The following is a 16,230-nucleotide window of genomic DNA, read 5'->3' as shown; positions in this document are numbered from 1 at the left end:
AAAAAAGTGGCTGCAGCAAAGAGAAAGGTGGAAGCAAACAAGAAGGATCCACAAAAGAGGAAGGCTGCATCATAATCATTTCTATATCATTGCATATGCTGTTGTCGGATTAGAAACAAAAGAATTGGTGAAAATAGTTTTTGACGCTCTTACAAGAAGATATAGGAAATGCAAGTGTGCACGAATGGAATTTTATGTCGGATCAACAGAAGGTTAGTAATTTGGTTGTTATGCTTATATTCCAAATCCCATTGTTGTATTGGAATTTAGTTAATTTGTTTAAACCTGTGATTCTGAAATTTGATTCAGTTTTTTTCTGCTATTGTTCATACAATAATTTTCTGAAATTTGTGGTTCTGAAATTTAGTTTAGTTTGTTGCTATTATTGTTCATGAAATTTAGTTAATTTGTTTATAGTTGTGGATCTGTTATTGTTCAACTAGTTACTTAATTTGTTTATGCTTGTGGTATGGTATTGTGCAATGTTCAGGACCTACTTGAGGCAATAAAAGATGTGATGGGAGATGCACCACATCAAAATTGTGTGATGCATATGTGGAAAAAATTTATGAACCATTTTAAGGATATGCAACTTAGAGATGTGGTTTGGAAGTGTACAAATTGTTTAACCCCCTGAGTTTGTAGAGACCATAGAGAAACTTAAGAAAATTAATGAGGAGGTATGGGAGTATCTTACAATATTTGATCCAAGGGTATGGGTAAAGGCTTTACCTTAACCAGGGGCCGAAAGTTGATTCTCTCACAAATAATATGTGTGTATTCTAGAATGCTAAAATAGGTAAGTATAGAGTAAATCCCATTCTTACAATGTGTGAAGACTTACGCTGTTATATCATGAGGAAGACGACGAAGCATATCACACTACTATCAGCATATCCTGAAAAATTTGTCCCTGTTCAGCAAAAAAGACTTGGCCGAATGATCAAGCCCAATAATAGATGGAATGTAGAGTGGATAGGTGACAGTAAGAGAAAGCGGTTTGAAGTGAATCGCAAGACATCAAAAGCTGATGTCGATTTGATTAAGCATACTTGTTCATGCAATATGTGGCAACTAATAGGTTGACTTAGTTTCACTTTGCTTAGTAATTTGTTAATTGCCAAATGTATTCTAAATTTGTCTGTTTTATCTGATTGTTGCACTCCAAGAATGCTTTGTGTTCATGCCATTGCTGCTATCAGGAAGTGACATGACAAACCCAAAGATTACATGTACAAATGGCTTTGAATGGAGTCCATCTATCTCTCTTATGCACACTCTATCTAACTGGTTTTCAGTGAAGAGTATTGGCATAGAACTGGTTACATCAAACCAGGTCCTCCACTCATCAAGAGGCCGATTGGTAGGCCAAAGGTGCATAAAAGAAAGAAGGATCCAGTGGAGGATTTGATTCAAGGGGACAAGGTAAAGAAGACATTTCGTGTAATATGTAGTAAGTATAGAGAGAAGGGTCACAACTACAAGACATGCAAGGGAGCATCATCTAATCCTAACTGGAAGCTTAAGACCAGGAAACCAAAACAGCCTAACTCAACTAGTCAATCACTTGCTGAACTTCCATTGTCCTAATCAGCTCCTGTACCTAAGGTAATTCACTTAGTGGGATTAATTTGACTTCATTACAAAATTTAAAGGATTTATGTGTCTTCATTAATAAACTTAATGGATTTATATGTCTATATAAAAAAATCTTGAAGGATTTATATGTCTTCATTAAAGTTCTTGAAGGATTTATATCTCTTAAAATACTATTACAGCATGACTTGTTTGTACATCTTCATTTGGTGCAGGTTGGCCCGAACACTCCAACAATTCCACCTCAAGGTTTACCAAGCCCATCAGTTGCACCAACTCTTCCAACTCTACCACCAGCTGCACCAATTCTTCTAATTCCAGGACCAGCTGCACCAACACAAACTACTCTAAGACCAGCTGCACCAACCAAGACAAGGGTCCAGACTCGTTTTAAAGCACCAGCTCAATTTAGGCCAAAACAATCAATCATCAGACCAATTGCACCAGTACCAAGTCACACTTGAGTTACTCCACCAAATTCAACAAATGTGACAACAACATCAATCGGAGGAGTATCAAAGGAGACCCTAATAGCAGCAAGTAGTCCCACAATAAGATTGTTCAAGTTTGTACCAAATTCAGGCTTCAAAAATCAAAGAAAGTGACATAGTTGTTCCTAACTTATTTTGGAAACAAATATTAATTTTTTGATGACCTATTTGGTTGTAATAATATTGAAAAACTTCCTTTTAGCCAATTTAATTACTTTTGGAGTTAGTGCTTTGAAAAACTATTTGATACATCTGTTACATTTTCTTTTTGCCATACTTGATTTTGTTATGGTATGGTTGTTTAATGTTATAGCCCTTGACTATGTTATGGTTTAGGTTGATTGAATGGATTATGCTTGTTTAATGTTATAGCCCTGGAATATGTTATGACTTCTTTTTGTCTTAGGTTGATTGAATAAAAATAAATATATTAATTTACAAATATTGTATGCAACATAATTTAGATAGATAATTCAAACCTTCATTCTTTCATTCATATTAACCAAAATATTCAATAGATATAGTTCACTAAAATCTACATTTTTTCTCTCACATTTTTCATACCCTAAATAAACAAACACAAGCAACTACAACAATTAAGGCTATAACTATGACACAAAAGTTATTGATTTTTTTGTTCTCTAGGTAAACTATTCTTTGTTCTAGATCAGCAACCATGTTTTCCAATTCTTTTTTTTTTTTTTTTTTTGAAATGTTCTTCAACATCACAGCTCTAATTGCCACCCAATGCCCTTATTGCTCCATGCATCCAATTCTTCCAATGTGGTTATCAACCCACACAAAGAATTTATAATGTGGTTGTTTCACCTAAATCGATTCGAATACAATGAAAATGTGTTGGTAACAAATACTCAACTTCATCCACATACATAAAAAATTGCGAGCTTACCTTGAAGAATGGGCATCCAAAAAATAACCTATTCGCGTTGGTGTTTGTTTTCGACATGTAAAATATGTCATACACCTCGCAGAAGCATTTTGGGACAACACCATCTTTCTCATCCCAGCTTGCACCGAACATGGAGTCGCATTTCCAACTGTGCATTTGTGTCGTTCGCCATCTCCACCTCTGCTTCGTCTCGTGCTTGAGGAGCATCCATCACTGGCCATCAATCTAATTAACACCACCATGAACAACTATGATCAGCTATTGCATACGCTATTTCTCTACCCAATTTAAATCTCATTAGGGCTAACATTGAAAACGATGTCGTTTTCATCAGTAGGGACTTTTTCGTTCTTCAAATTTTATCCTCCTTTCAGCATGGCACCGTAACGGACACCTGGATACCTGGACATTGTTTTAACTACGTCAGCTATTTCCGTTTGGTGTATGAGAGACAAATGGACGAAAGAATTAAATTGTCCTTCATTTGTTAAAGTCGGAGATCTTTTTGTATTTAAATTTCGTCAGAGATGTATTTGTCAAAAACTTAAAAGGTTAGGAACCTATTTGTCTTTTTTTTATTATAAAAAAAAGTATTTAGCATTAGTATTAAAAGACAAAAATATCCTTTTATCTTTAAGTTGTTTAATTGTATTATAATTATAATTAAAATTAAAATTTTTCTTATAAAATATTAAAACTCCAGCCACAAAGTTCATTTTAAAAAATTAAAATATTTTTAACGTTAAATTTAAAAATACTAAAATATTCTTTATGTAAATTTTAAAATTACTGGAATATTTTTATATATAGAAATAATTAATATTATTCGATTTATTAGCAATGTGAATTTTAATTCAATATTAACAAGATTAAAACATTTTATAGTTAATTTTTAAAATAACAAAACAACTTTTTAACATTAATTTCAACAAAAAAATATCCTTTTTAAATAAAGGTTAGTTAATTGTATTAAAAATTCTAAATTTAAACTTTTGAAACAACTAAAATATCCTTATGATTAACTTTTAAATAATATAACAACATTTTAAGGTTAATTTTGAAAAGATTAAAATACCATTAAAAATTATGGTTAAATTACTAACATATCCATTGACAAATAATTTTAAAAAGACTAAATTATTCTTATAGAATTAATTAAGATTGTATCATTGTATTAGATTAGAAATTTTATATATAAAAAAGACTAAAATATCCTTATACTTGATTTTCAAAAAATTAAAACAACTTTTTAAGATTAATTTTAAATGACTAAATATCCTTTTATAATAAAGCTTGTTTAATCACATTAGAAATTGTAAATCTCAACTTTTTAATAGACTAAAATACCTCTATAATTGATGTTCGAAAGAACAAAACAACCTTTAAAGATTAATTTAAAGAAAAAAAAAACTAAAATACCATCATACACTAATTCATATTATTTGATTGTATTAAAAATTGAAAATTTGAATGTGATTTTAAAAAACAAATATACTCTTGTAATTCATATTTAGAATACTAAAATACTTTTTAATCATTAGTATGAAAAAGACTAAATTATTTTTATAGGATTAATTAATTTTTTTTATTATTTATGAAATTAAAATATTTAATTTAATATTAAAAAGACTAAAATATTCTTAAACTTAATCTTTAAAATATTAAAATAATTTTTTAGAATTAATCTTAAGAAACTAAAATACTTTTTTATAGTAAAGTTATTTATTATATTAAAATTTATAAATTTTATGTTTTAAAAGGACTAAAAGACCTCTATAATTAAATTGTAGATTCATATTTTTTTATTTAATTATTAAAAAATATTAGATCATAATAAGACTTTTTTTTTATAAAAAAGATAAAAATTGCTCAGATTCAACGATTCATAGTCCATACAAGTAAAAATCATCAACGCTTTGAGTACATACAACTTGTGTAAAGCTGTAATATTGTTGTCCATATCACCAAACGTTGGATTCTTAGGATAAAAACTGGGTTCATTTGTTAAAAATGTTAAAAAGCCATATTTACAAGAGAATCCCAATTTCATCACCTATCTTAATCCTTTTTAAGTACCCAAATATATTTTCATCATAAAGCTCCCAGTATCATAGTCAAAGTTCAGCGTTCCTTTGAGTTAGTTTAAGAAGTTTTAGTTTGACATTTCTATACTCAATTGCTCATCTCCTTTGACTATGGAATCGCCATCAAGATCGAGATTCCCATTTCCTAACGCTAAAAAACAAGGACCCCGTTGTTCTGACTTTTTTTTTTTTTACGAATAATCTAATGGATTCTGGATTTTTTTTAAAAAATAAATGGTTTATTTACCAATATATATAGGAGAAATTATATTTTTACATGCTATTACATGTTTAAAATAAAAAAATAATATTAAAAAAATCATTAATTCCCTAATTGAACTCCGTATAAAATCAAGTTAATAACATCTGTCCCAAAATCACACGCATGATCTATTGTATGGGAGAGAAGGAAAACAATATATATATATATATATATATATATATATATATATATATATATATATACTATAGAAGAGTAAATGTTTTTTTCGCTCTCTAATTATTTGTTTAATAGACTTTGTGCCTCTTAATAATTGTAAAAATTCAAATTAATCCCCATTTATCTTTATATTTATTTAATCTAATTTCTGTAATCGGTTGACATCAGTCAGTGACGTATATACGTAAATTTGTCTCCTTTTTAATAGAGATAAATTACTCTCTGAATTTTTGATAAAATATTATCATTTTATAAATAGGCTTATTGTTTGGTAGTTTAAAGTTTTTTAGGATTTTTCTTTATTTTTCATTACCTTCATTGTGTGTAGAGTGAAAATTCGATTTTCTTCTAAAAAAAGGCTATGACTACAAAAGACAGAGTTTCTTCTTCATGAACCCTAGAAAAAAGCAGTGGATCTGAGAACAATTTGTACTGGAGTCCGACACCGAGTTCTACTGGAAGTATAGAAAAAAGAACAAACCATGGCAAGAAAAGATTCGTAGCACCCACTTGTCATTGTGGCACATATGAAATATTGTTTGAATAATATAACTAGAAAATTCAAATAGACTTTTTTTTGTTGCTCTCATTTTAAGGTAAACCTTTTTTATTTTTGTTATTTTTCAAAATTCGTTGTCCTTACCATAAAGTGTTATTTGTTGTAGACTACAACTCGACGTTGCAAATATTTTGCTTGACCTGATGAATATGTTGGTTTATATACACATAAAGTTGATGTCAATAAAAATGGAGTGGTTGATCCTTTGAAGAAGATGGAGGAAAGATTGGAGCCACTGAAAGCGATGATAGTCAAACCGAGAATTGAAAAAATATTTGGAGACAAACTAAATGCAGAACTCCGACCACATTCTTACTTAGCTTGGAATTGCACTTATAATTCTAATTTCAACAATTTTCGGTGAATTAAATTGGAAAAAATGTGAATTTGGTTTAGGGTGTAAAGTTATGTAAATAAAAGACAATTGCTTAATATATTATGTTTGAAATTTCTGACTTATATGAAGACAACAATTTATGTTATAGTGCAAAATTTAGTGATACTTGTAACTATATGTATTTTTAAAAAAATCTAAAAATTAAATAAGTTATAATTTATTTTATTAATTGGAGTTCCTTATTTTTAGAAATTATTTTATTAAAGTAATTAAATTAATTTTATAACTATTTGAATTCAATTAAATTCATATTCTTATATATATTTTTGTTATGATGAAATATTTTACATAATTAAAACTATAATTGTAATAATTTATAAGTAATGATATATATATATATATATATATATATATATATATATATTTGATTAATTGATATTATTAATTTAAAAATAGAGTTTAGTTAATAATATTATTATTGAGTTAGATATCTGCCGATATGAGTAAATATTGGTACTCTTCGGTGAAATTAGCTTTGCTAATACTTTATTGTATATCTTTTATCATTATGTTACTAATGTCATTTATATTAGTAACTCACATATATATTATTACTTGTATTTTAATACATCCAGTTTTCATAATTATCCGTTTAAGATATTTATGACTTAAACCGCTGACTCAGCACCTCCATAACGTGACACCCACACCCCATGTGTCATCTAAGCATTTAAGCAATATTATATCTCATTAATCATCATCATCATCATCAGCGTTCATTTTGGAGAAAAGAAAGAGAAAAGGACCGTGGGTGAGAGGGAGATTTTCATGGAACCTCCGAACTTCCGGCTTCGATTTCTTGAGATCTGTAACTCCAATAAAAAATTTAATCCGATTAAAGTGTTTATATCTCCCTCCTCTTCACATTAATGTCACTTTTGTTCGGGAGAAATCGATAATGGAGTTGTTGTCCATCCATGCAAAATTTGGCCGTGGGAGCCCCCGGAGGTGGAGTAGCCGATTTTGACATTTTTTTTTTTGATTTCTTGTTCGGAAACCTTCCCTGAAGCTTTAGTTGTTGTGACTTCTGTACGGAGGTAGGATTTTTGTAATTTTATAATAATTAAATGTGAATTTAATAAGTGAATGTTAGTTTTATTGATTATTGTTTGAGTTTGATTAAACTTATGTTAAATTTTTGTTGAATTATTGTTATTTGCTTGAGATTTTGGTTCGGCTATGTATGAACAGCCAGCTGGGGTGTTTTGATGATTTTAGGGCTGTTGTGATGTGGTATTTTGAGATAAATTTGATAAGGTTTGATGGCCGCGAGATTAAATTGAAAGTTGTGAAAAATCAATTAGCGAAACTATTGAAAAACTAGTTAAAAATCAAGTAATTTTGATAAACTTTTGATGAGTTTGATTTGGTTCTTTAAAAAATACAAAATCCTCATGTTTTGATTATTTTGTGGTCAAAATATAATTAAGAGTCTTGGAGCTGAAAGTTAAATAAAAGAAAGTTTGTGAGTTAAAACATAATTTTTCGATATTTAGTGATTAAAGTGTAATTTTTAAAAGAGTTTAGGGGTCAAAATGAATTTGAAAATTTAGTTCAATTGAGTATTAAGAAAAGTGATTTTCTTGGTTTTAGAGTTGAATTGATTTTGAAAAAATGAATTTATATTGAAAATGGTTCCAGATATTGGATTTGGTTTGTTGATTTATCGGAAGTGATTTTTGAGAATTGAAAATGGTTTGAGATATTGGAATTGATCTGATTTTGGAAATGATTTGAAAAGATTTTGAGATATAGTTTGAATAGAATTCGAGAAGAGTGGCAGAACCCGAGTTTTAGAAGGGATGCTACCAAAATTTTTATAAAATTTGGAGGCTTCGTTTGAAGTTATTTAAGAAAGATTTGGATTTAAGGATTATATGATTTGATTTTGAGTTATTAAGAAAATGATTACGTTTTGAATTGATTTATTTAGAAAAGAATCAGTTATGTTTTGAGTTTGAATTATTGATGAACAGAATGAGAAGTGGTGATGATAATGATATTGATGAATCGTGATTGTATGAAATATTGTGACCGGGTAAGAGGCAGTAGTATTGTCCACTTGCTACGAGTAAGCGATGAGGAAGGAGAATGATGAGAATGATTGAAAGTAATTACGAGGATAATGATTATGATTGAACAGTGTGATGGGCACTATATCCTGAGAGTGTGATGGGTACTATATCCCTGATAGATAGTGACTCTGAATATGATGAGGTGGATTGAGGAATGATTATGTTAAGTTGTGATTCTACTTGTGAGATTGGTTGTGTATAATCTGTTTTGTTTTTGTTGCATCATTTTCTCTCTGTTGTAAAGTGTGTCGGGCACTTTATCCCATGAGTGTGTCAGACACTATATTCCAAGAGTGTGGGAGCACTTTACCCTGGAGACTGTGTCGCACACTATATCCATGAGTGTGCCAGGCACTATATCCTAAGAGTGTGGGAGCACTTTATCCCGAAAAATGCGACGGACACTATATCCCATGAGTGTGGCGGGCACTATATCCCAAGAGTGTGACGAACACTATATCCTAAGAATGTGGAGGTATGTCAGAGACGATATCCGGATTAGCTATCGGGTGTGTCGGGTTGGCCGTACAACCAACAGATGAGCTCATTGGTCATTGGACAGACATGCATCATACCTGTTTGCGCATATATGTTTGAGTCTGTTTTCTGTGATTGTAGGTGTGCTATATGATTGTTGATTTCCGTGTTCTTTCTTTGTTAAGTCTAAATGTATTCCATTGCTCGTTGCTGTTGGCTATGGTAATAAATGAACATAACTATATATCCCGATCCTACTAAGAACTCCCCAGTTCTTACCCCCTATTTCCACCCCTTTTAGCTACAGGTGCGAAGGTTTAGTATGGAACTACAGGAGCATAGAAAATATGTTTACGAGTGGAGTTGTTAGAATTTATTTTTCTCTCGCCTTGTTAGTTAAAGTTTAATTCAGAGGGGTAGGTTTTGTAATTAGTTTTGAATGTGTTACTATAAAGTATTATTAACATTAAGTATGTGAAAATGTGTTATTTGTTCTTGTTGAAAAAGTTTTAACTTTTTAGTGAAACCATCGATAGATTTACGCATAGAAGCTTATACCTTATTATTAAATATATGAGAGTTGTCGTAATACTCCTGCTATCAGAGTAGCGCACCTGAAAGCGTGACATTTTGATAGAAAGGGTGTTATAGTACTTAATTTATTTCCTATAATGTTATTAGAATTTGGAATAGTAGATTGAAATATTATCATATTGTATTATGTAATTGTCAAACACTGAATATGAAGTTAACAATCTAAATACTCATATTTGTGACACATTTGGAATTACACTCCAAACCATAAGTATTTTATAAAAGTTGAATCCAAAATATAAACAGATCCAACGCTTCACAATCCAGACCATGAGTGTTTTTGCGATTTCAAACTAAAACAAATACAAAAAAAAAAATCAACAATATCTCTAAATAAACCATGATTATTTTGTAGACTTTAAAATAGAACCTAATCATAATATTAACTAAAATAATAGATATAGTCTCTAACTAAACAAAAATACTACATCCTTCAGCAGCATGTATCTATATAGCTAAACAAAAGTACTCATAATCGGAAGGAGGAGGCTTGTAGATCTCATCATCGACACTCTCATATCTATCATCAGAAGAAAAATCATCTGTTAGTTACCACCAAAGGCTCTTCCTCTGGCTTTGGCTCTGCTTGTAGCTTTGGTTCAACTTCTATCAGTCAACTTACAAGATGCTCAAAGTAGACATAAAATTCATTTTTGTCTGGATAACTCAGAGTGGCTTCACACATGTCATTAATCTCATGGTCATCCTTAAGAATATGAAGCCCAAACTCCATTTTCTTGCTTCTGGATCAAGCCAATAAATTTTCTTGTATTATGGATATCCTAATCTCCTAAAGAGTTCTTCCAAGTCCTTTTGTTGACAAAATGAACATTCATGGGTGAAAATTTTTCAATCTTTCTATTTACGTACTGTAACACTCCATTTAAATCTTTCTTGAGTCTCCCACCATGATAAAAAAACAAGGACAACAAATACAGACATCTGTAAAAATTTTAACCACAATTCAATAACTAAACTAAAATTCAAACCCATTCAAAAGCAAATAACTATAATGCCACATATAATTATTAACGTGAAAACTACATCTGTATCAGTTAAGAATTTTTAATTTAACTCATCAGTAACGACAAAGATAGAAACTTTCAAAGTTAGAACCACTTTAGCTTTGCAAAAATCCTAACTCATCAAACAAAGATAGTTCTTAAATTACTAACAAACCACACTTCACTACTTCATTCATAATCACCATACATAACATTCATAAAGACATAAAAACTAATTTTGTGATCACTATCTCACATACTATTCAACTAAACTGCAGTAACAGATAAAATAAGTAGAAGAGTATAAAGTATTTCTTACTGTTTCAGAAAAACCTACAAAATGCAGTCAATGTTTTCTCACGCAGTGATGCAACACATTTGCACGTCCTCAATGTAACGCTATTTTGAAGGAAAGGAGAAAGGTTTTTAAAATTAGGGCCAAACGTAAATGACGAGGGAGAGGAAAGTGTTTGGAATAAGCCTATTTATGGATCGACAGTGTTTTGTCAAAGGTTCAGGGGCGATTTGTCCCTATTAGGAAGGAGACAAACCCACGTGGACACGTTATTGATACATCAGCAAGTGACCTGCTGTCAACTAGTTGCAGGGACTGAATTGAACAAATATAAAGGTAGATAGAAATTGATTTGGGTTTTTATAATTGTAAGGGGCGCAAAGTCCATCGGGCAAATGGTTAAGGATCGGAAATGATATTTACTCTAATTATATGCAAATTACTTCTGCAATGTTCATCTTTAGAATAATCATTTACAAAGTACGGACACTTTCTTGAGTTGTCGTGTTACGTGTCGTATGCATTTTGAATATAACACTCATTCAATACTCGTCTTACATATGTATCTTTCGTATTCAATCATGTCTTAATAGAAAATACAAAATACTTCTTTAAACATACTTAGACACACCTAAATACTATCAACTCATCAAGCGTCAATCATATCCAACCTTATTATTGATTTATATTCTTAAAATAAATTTAAAAATAATATATATTATCATTTATTAATGTAAAAAATTATTTTAAATATTTTATATAATTAAAAAGAACATTAAAAATAGATAAAATATACAATATATTTTATTATGAATAAAATATTAAAATATTATATTAAAAAATAATTTATATTTAATATCTATACCGTATCCCTATATCTTATAAAATATAAAATTTACGTGTCTATATGTCTCGTATTGTATTATGTTTTGTGTCTATGTCAGTATTTATATTTTGTAGATAATAATACAATAGAATTTTTCTTTTTAAAGGTGAAGGTCTATTCCAATTATCCTGTAACTTGTATAATGAACTAATAATAATCAATCGATAGAAGTGGGTTTAATTAAGTATGAGATAATAGATAATACTCGAATTTTTAAAAAGTAAAAAAAAAGGGTTAAAATTGTAAGTCATAGTAAGGTTCAATATGTTAAATGAATTTTGAAGTCTGTCTTCTCTGAAATTATCTATAATGTTCTCCTTGATTATTCAATAATTCTGTTTCTTCTAAAAATTTTCATTTTCACATTGCACAACTAGTCAACTACCCATAGTTTCTCGTACAAAAACAAATAGATAGATCCCATTAATTATTCCATTATAATTTCCCTTCTATCTATATCCTACATTACATACATACCTTTCCCCCATTAATTGATGAGTTTCTTATTGTGCTTTGGATTAATAATTTAACATGGAAGAAGTTATACCAAAAGATACCCTTGACCTTCATCAATTTTGTACACTACTTCAAATTATTAGCTTGCAATGCTAGAATTTGCTAATGATGAAACTAAAGTAATTAAGTTTAGCTGAGGAATATTAAAAGATTGGAATAAAGTTAACTTGCATTAGCAGACACAGTTAGTTAGTTAATTGCCAACAATGATATATTCTGTTGCCAGAGAGAAGCCAGAGAGGAAATGCATGAAAGCTGTGCTGTTGCGTTGGTAAAATTAATTATTAATATAAAATATATATTAAAATATAAAATATAAATATAAATATAAATAAATTATATATATATATATATAGACCATAGTAAAAAAAATATAAATACTTTTTAGTTTAAAATATAAAAAAATTATATAAGATCTTATCCCTATACATAAATATAAGTCTAATTCTTAGGAAAAAAAATTGAGTATAAAAAATTGCAAGGGGCTTTCTCAAATAAGAATCTTATTAGTTAAAGAGTTAACAATGTTGATGTAGAATTGTAGATATAAATAACGCTTTTCAATTTCCTTATCTAATTTATATTATTTAGATATAATCTTATTAGATACTACATACATTATTATAAGTTATTTTATTATATATTTTCGCTATGTATTATAAGCATGTTGTAATAATCCTTCATTAACATCATCCCTTTCGTTTCTCTAATGATAGTCCTAAAATTAAAGAATTTAAAATATCTCTTAAGAGTTCAATCATTATAATTATTAAACAATAAAAAGCACACGATGCGTACTTAATAACATTCTTTCAACGTGATGGACATACATCACCATAAATCAAATAATAATAATAATAATAAAGAAGAAATACAATTTTGACCTGTCAATAGATTTCTAGAGAACCCTGTTGGCGTTGTTGAATATTCAATCTCCTTCTAATTTTCTATGCTTGTTTTCTTGTGAGTTTACAAACTTGTAAAAACGCAGACATGTTCATTTTGCTTTAACGTTGCGTGTCTTTATCTGAGTCAACGAGTTCGCCAACCGAGTCGACTCAGCTGACGCGCCTTTCTAATTGACGCCACCACCTTCCTCATCATTTCTTTGATTCCCTAATAACACTATAAAACCCAACCAACCCTAATTTTTTTCCTCACTCCAAACACACACCATCAATTTTCTTTCTCACTTCCCTTTGTTTTCTTCATTCTTTTATTGTTCCTCCACCATTTTCCGGGAAAAAAATTAATTATTTTGTGTGGAAATGAATTCAGTGAAGATTTTGGCTCTCCCATTTCTGAGTTTGTTGATCATTGCAATTTCTCACATGGCCCATGCTCAAGACTTGGCTCTCTCTCCTTCACCTCCTCCCACTAGTGATGGTGAGTTCAATTTCTTGCTTCCATTTTTTTTTGTTTTTGATATGTTGTTTAGTAGTGTTAGAGAGCTAACATATTTTATAATTTATAGTTATTAATTAATCATAATTAATACTTTTAATGATATAAAATTATACGTTTCTTTATAATTAAATACTAACTAAATTTTAATAAAAGCACTGGAGTCTCTATGTTGTTAATATTTGAAGCAATGAAAATTCAGTCGAGTTTTGCAATTTAATTAATATTTAAATTTGTTTTTGCTGAATGCAGGCACTGCTGTTGATCAAGGAATTGCTTACCTTCTTATGGTGGTGGCTCTGGCAATCACATACATGATCCATTAATTTTCTTTAATTAATTAATAGATACTAGTAATAGATTAGCCATATTCTTTCATTTACTTTTTCTCTCTTAATATTAGGGTGAGGAAATTCCAGAGTTAATGTACTGTAATTATATTATTGACGAAATTTAGTAATATATAATATGATATGATTTAATTATGTGACACATTCTTCTTTCTTCTATATATTCAATTCTAAAGTAGACGCGGTTTATTTTGGCTTTTCTCTCTCAGATTCTATAAAATTCTTATTTTTGTGGAGGCTATGACATTCACATATATACATACATGGACACAAGCTGGTCAAGTCTAACGAATTTGATTCACAATTTTATGTTAATGTTATGTTTTTTATTTAGATTGCATACGTCATTGTTTGGGTTAGGTGCATTTCTTAGCAGCCACACTTTAAGTATGCTATTTGCCCAAGTGGCTACTCTTCCTTTTTTATCATTTATCCTTTCTTTTCTTTTTTTAATGCAAAAGAATAAAATAGTTCATTTGAGTTTAATTCTTATTTTAATCTATTCAAATTAAGTGTGCTAGCTTCGACGGAACCAATTCATCCTCCATTCTGGTTATGTTTTAATAAGGTGATGTTTTACAAAGTTTTTTTTTTTTTTTCATTCCTATAATATTTTTCAACTCAGATAGGTCAAAAGACTAATTAACAAGTGACATTGGGGCATTTTTATTAAGGTTGTTTTTAACTTTTTATTGTAAATTAAAAAAAAAACAAAAACAAAAACAAAATTGTGTAAATGTATTATGGGTGCATTGAAACTTTTTATATTAGATTAAACTTCTTAAAGAACTAGTGAAAAAAAATACTATATATCATTATACTTAAATTATATATTATTATACTATTATAGGATAATTGAAATATCTAATCAGATCAGAGAACTTTTAAATCTTTGGGAGCTTGTATAAAGTAGCGGTGTCAAATGCTGATAAATCTGTTTATTCAGTTGACCTATTGCGCCATATTTGTTAATTTCTTGGGTTGAACCTACTGGATCAAGTTTGGGCCTAGCAATCCTGAAAGCCCAACATGCAAATCAGTATTCAAATCCCAAAAGCCAAGCCCAAAAAATCCCAAAAGCCAGCATGTCATAAAACGAAATGGGCCTATGACCAAAAAAATAAAAAAACCAAAATCGTCCTGACAAAAAAAATACCTAAATGGTATTAGTGGTTGGAGTCTCAGTTCAATTGGCATATCACATGATTGGGCGTACATATTTGGGGTGGCTATATCCTCTTTATAGTTACAATCCCAACTGCTGTGGCCTTATCCATTAAAGCCAGAGCTGATGAAATTCTCCATGCCATCATGAGAAGAGACCTTACCCTAGGAGATGGAAGGCTGCTGCTGTTGACACACTTATCAAATGGACCTCCCCCTCCTGAAGACTATCTCAAACTGAATGTTGATGGCTCCTTATTCACACAAAGCAGCAAAAAAAAAAAAAAAAAAAATATTTAAAGTTTTGAAATTAATTTGCCGCATTGCCTTTACACTTTTCTCCAAGATGAACTTTATTACTCTCTAACAACCTACCCAACATTTTAATTTAAGCAAAAATCAATCTCATCATAATCAGGCAATAAATTATGTCTAATTAATAATTCATCAATTTAACGATGCACATAATAAGCATCGAGAGTAGTTCTTCTCGTGAGAGTCAATCATCATGTGAAAATTTCACTAATGTTGATTTCACTATTAATTAATTCAACATAATTAAGCACCCCAAACCAGAAAAATGTTTAAAAAACAGTCAAATTTATTATTTTTATCTGTCACTTTTAGTCATCAATTTAATTTTTTTAATTTAATAATTTAACAACATATTTTTATCCCATATTTTTTAATATTAATGACAAATTATTGGCAAAAAACAATAAATTCTGTTGGCTCTCTAGGATTCCTCTCCGAGCCATTAAAGAGTAAAAATCAGTTCACATGGCTTGTTGCTCCAAGTACAGTTCTTAATTATAATATAGAAATAGAATATGATCCACACATGACTCTAACTCTAACCAGGGTAGAAATATTTGGTGAAGTAAATCTTGGGGTAGGGTGATTTTAATTATTTATTCTTATCTAATAAGACATTTCATGTACACTTTGATCACTTGAGATTCAAAAAGTAATATACGATAAGTGCGTAT

At 29.7% G+C, this 16,230-nt stretch overlaps 1 long non-coding RNA gene and 1 pseudogene across 1 annotated transcript; one reads left to right on the top strand and one right to left on the bottom strand.

Moving 5' to 3' along the window:
* Positions 1–13,482: 13,482 nt before the first annotated feature.
* On the bottom strand, positions 13,483–14,050 carry LOC140179013 (uncharacterized; annotated as a pseudogene).
* On the top strand, positions 13,541–14,212 carry LOC112751189 (uncharacterized). Its single transcript, XR_003176298.3, has 2 exons — positions 13,541–13,709; positions 13,980–14,212. It is a non-coding gene; the product is annotated as an uncharacterized lncRNA (long non-coding RNA).
* The last annotated feature ends 2,018 nt before the right edge of the window (positions 14,213–16,230 follow it).

The sequence above is a fragment of the Arachis hypogaea genome, chromosome 15 (genome assembly GCF_003086295.3).
Source record: "Arachis hypogaea cultivar Tifrunner chromosome 15, arahy.Tifrunner.gnm2.J5K5, whole genome shotgun sequence".
Classification (NCBI taxonomy): Eukaryota; Viridiplantae; Streptophyta; class Magnoliopsida; order Fabales; family Fabaceae; genus Arachis; species Arachis hypogaea.
This window is presented reverse-complemented; position numbering and strand designations above follow the sequence as displayed.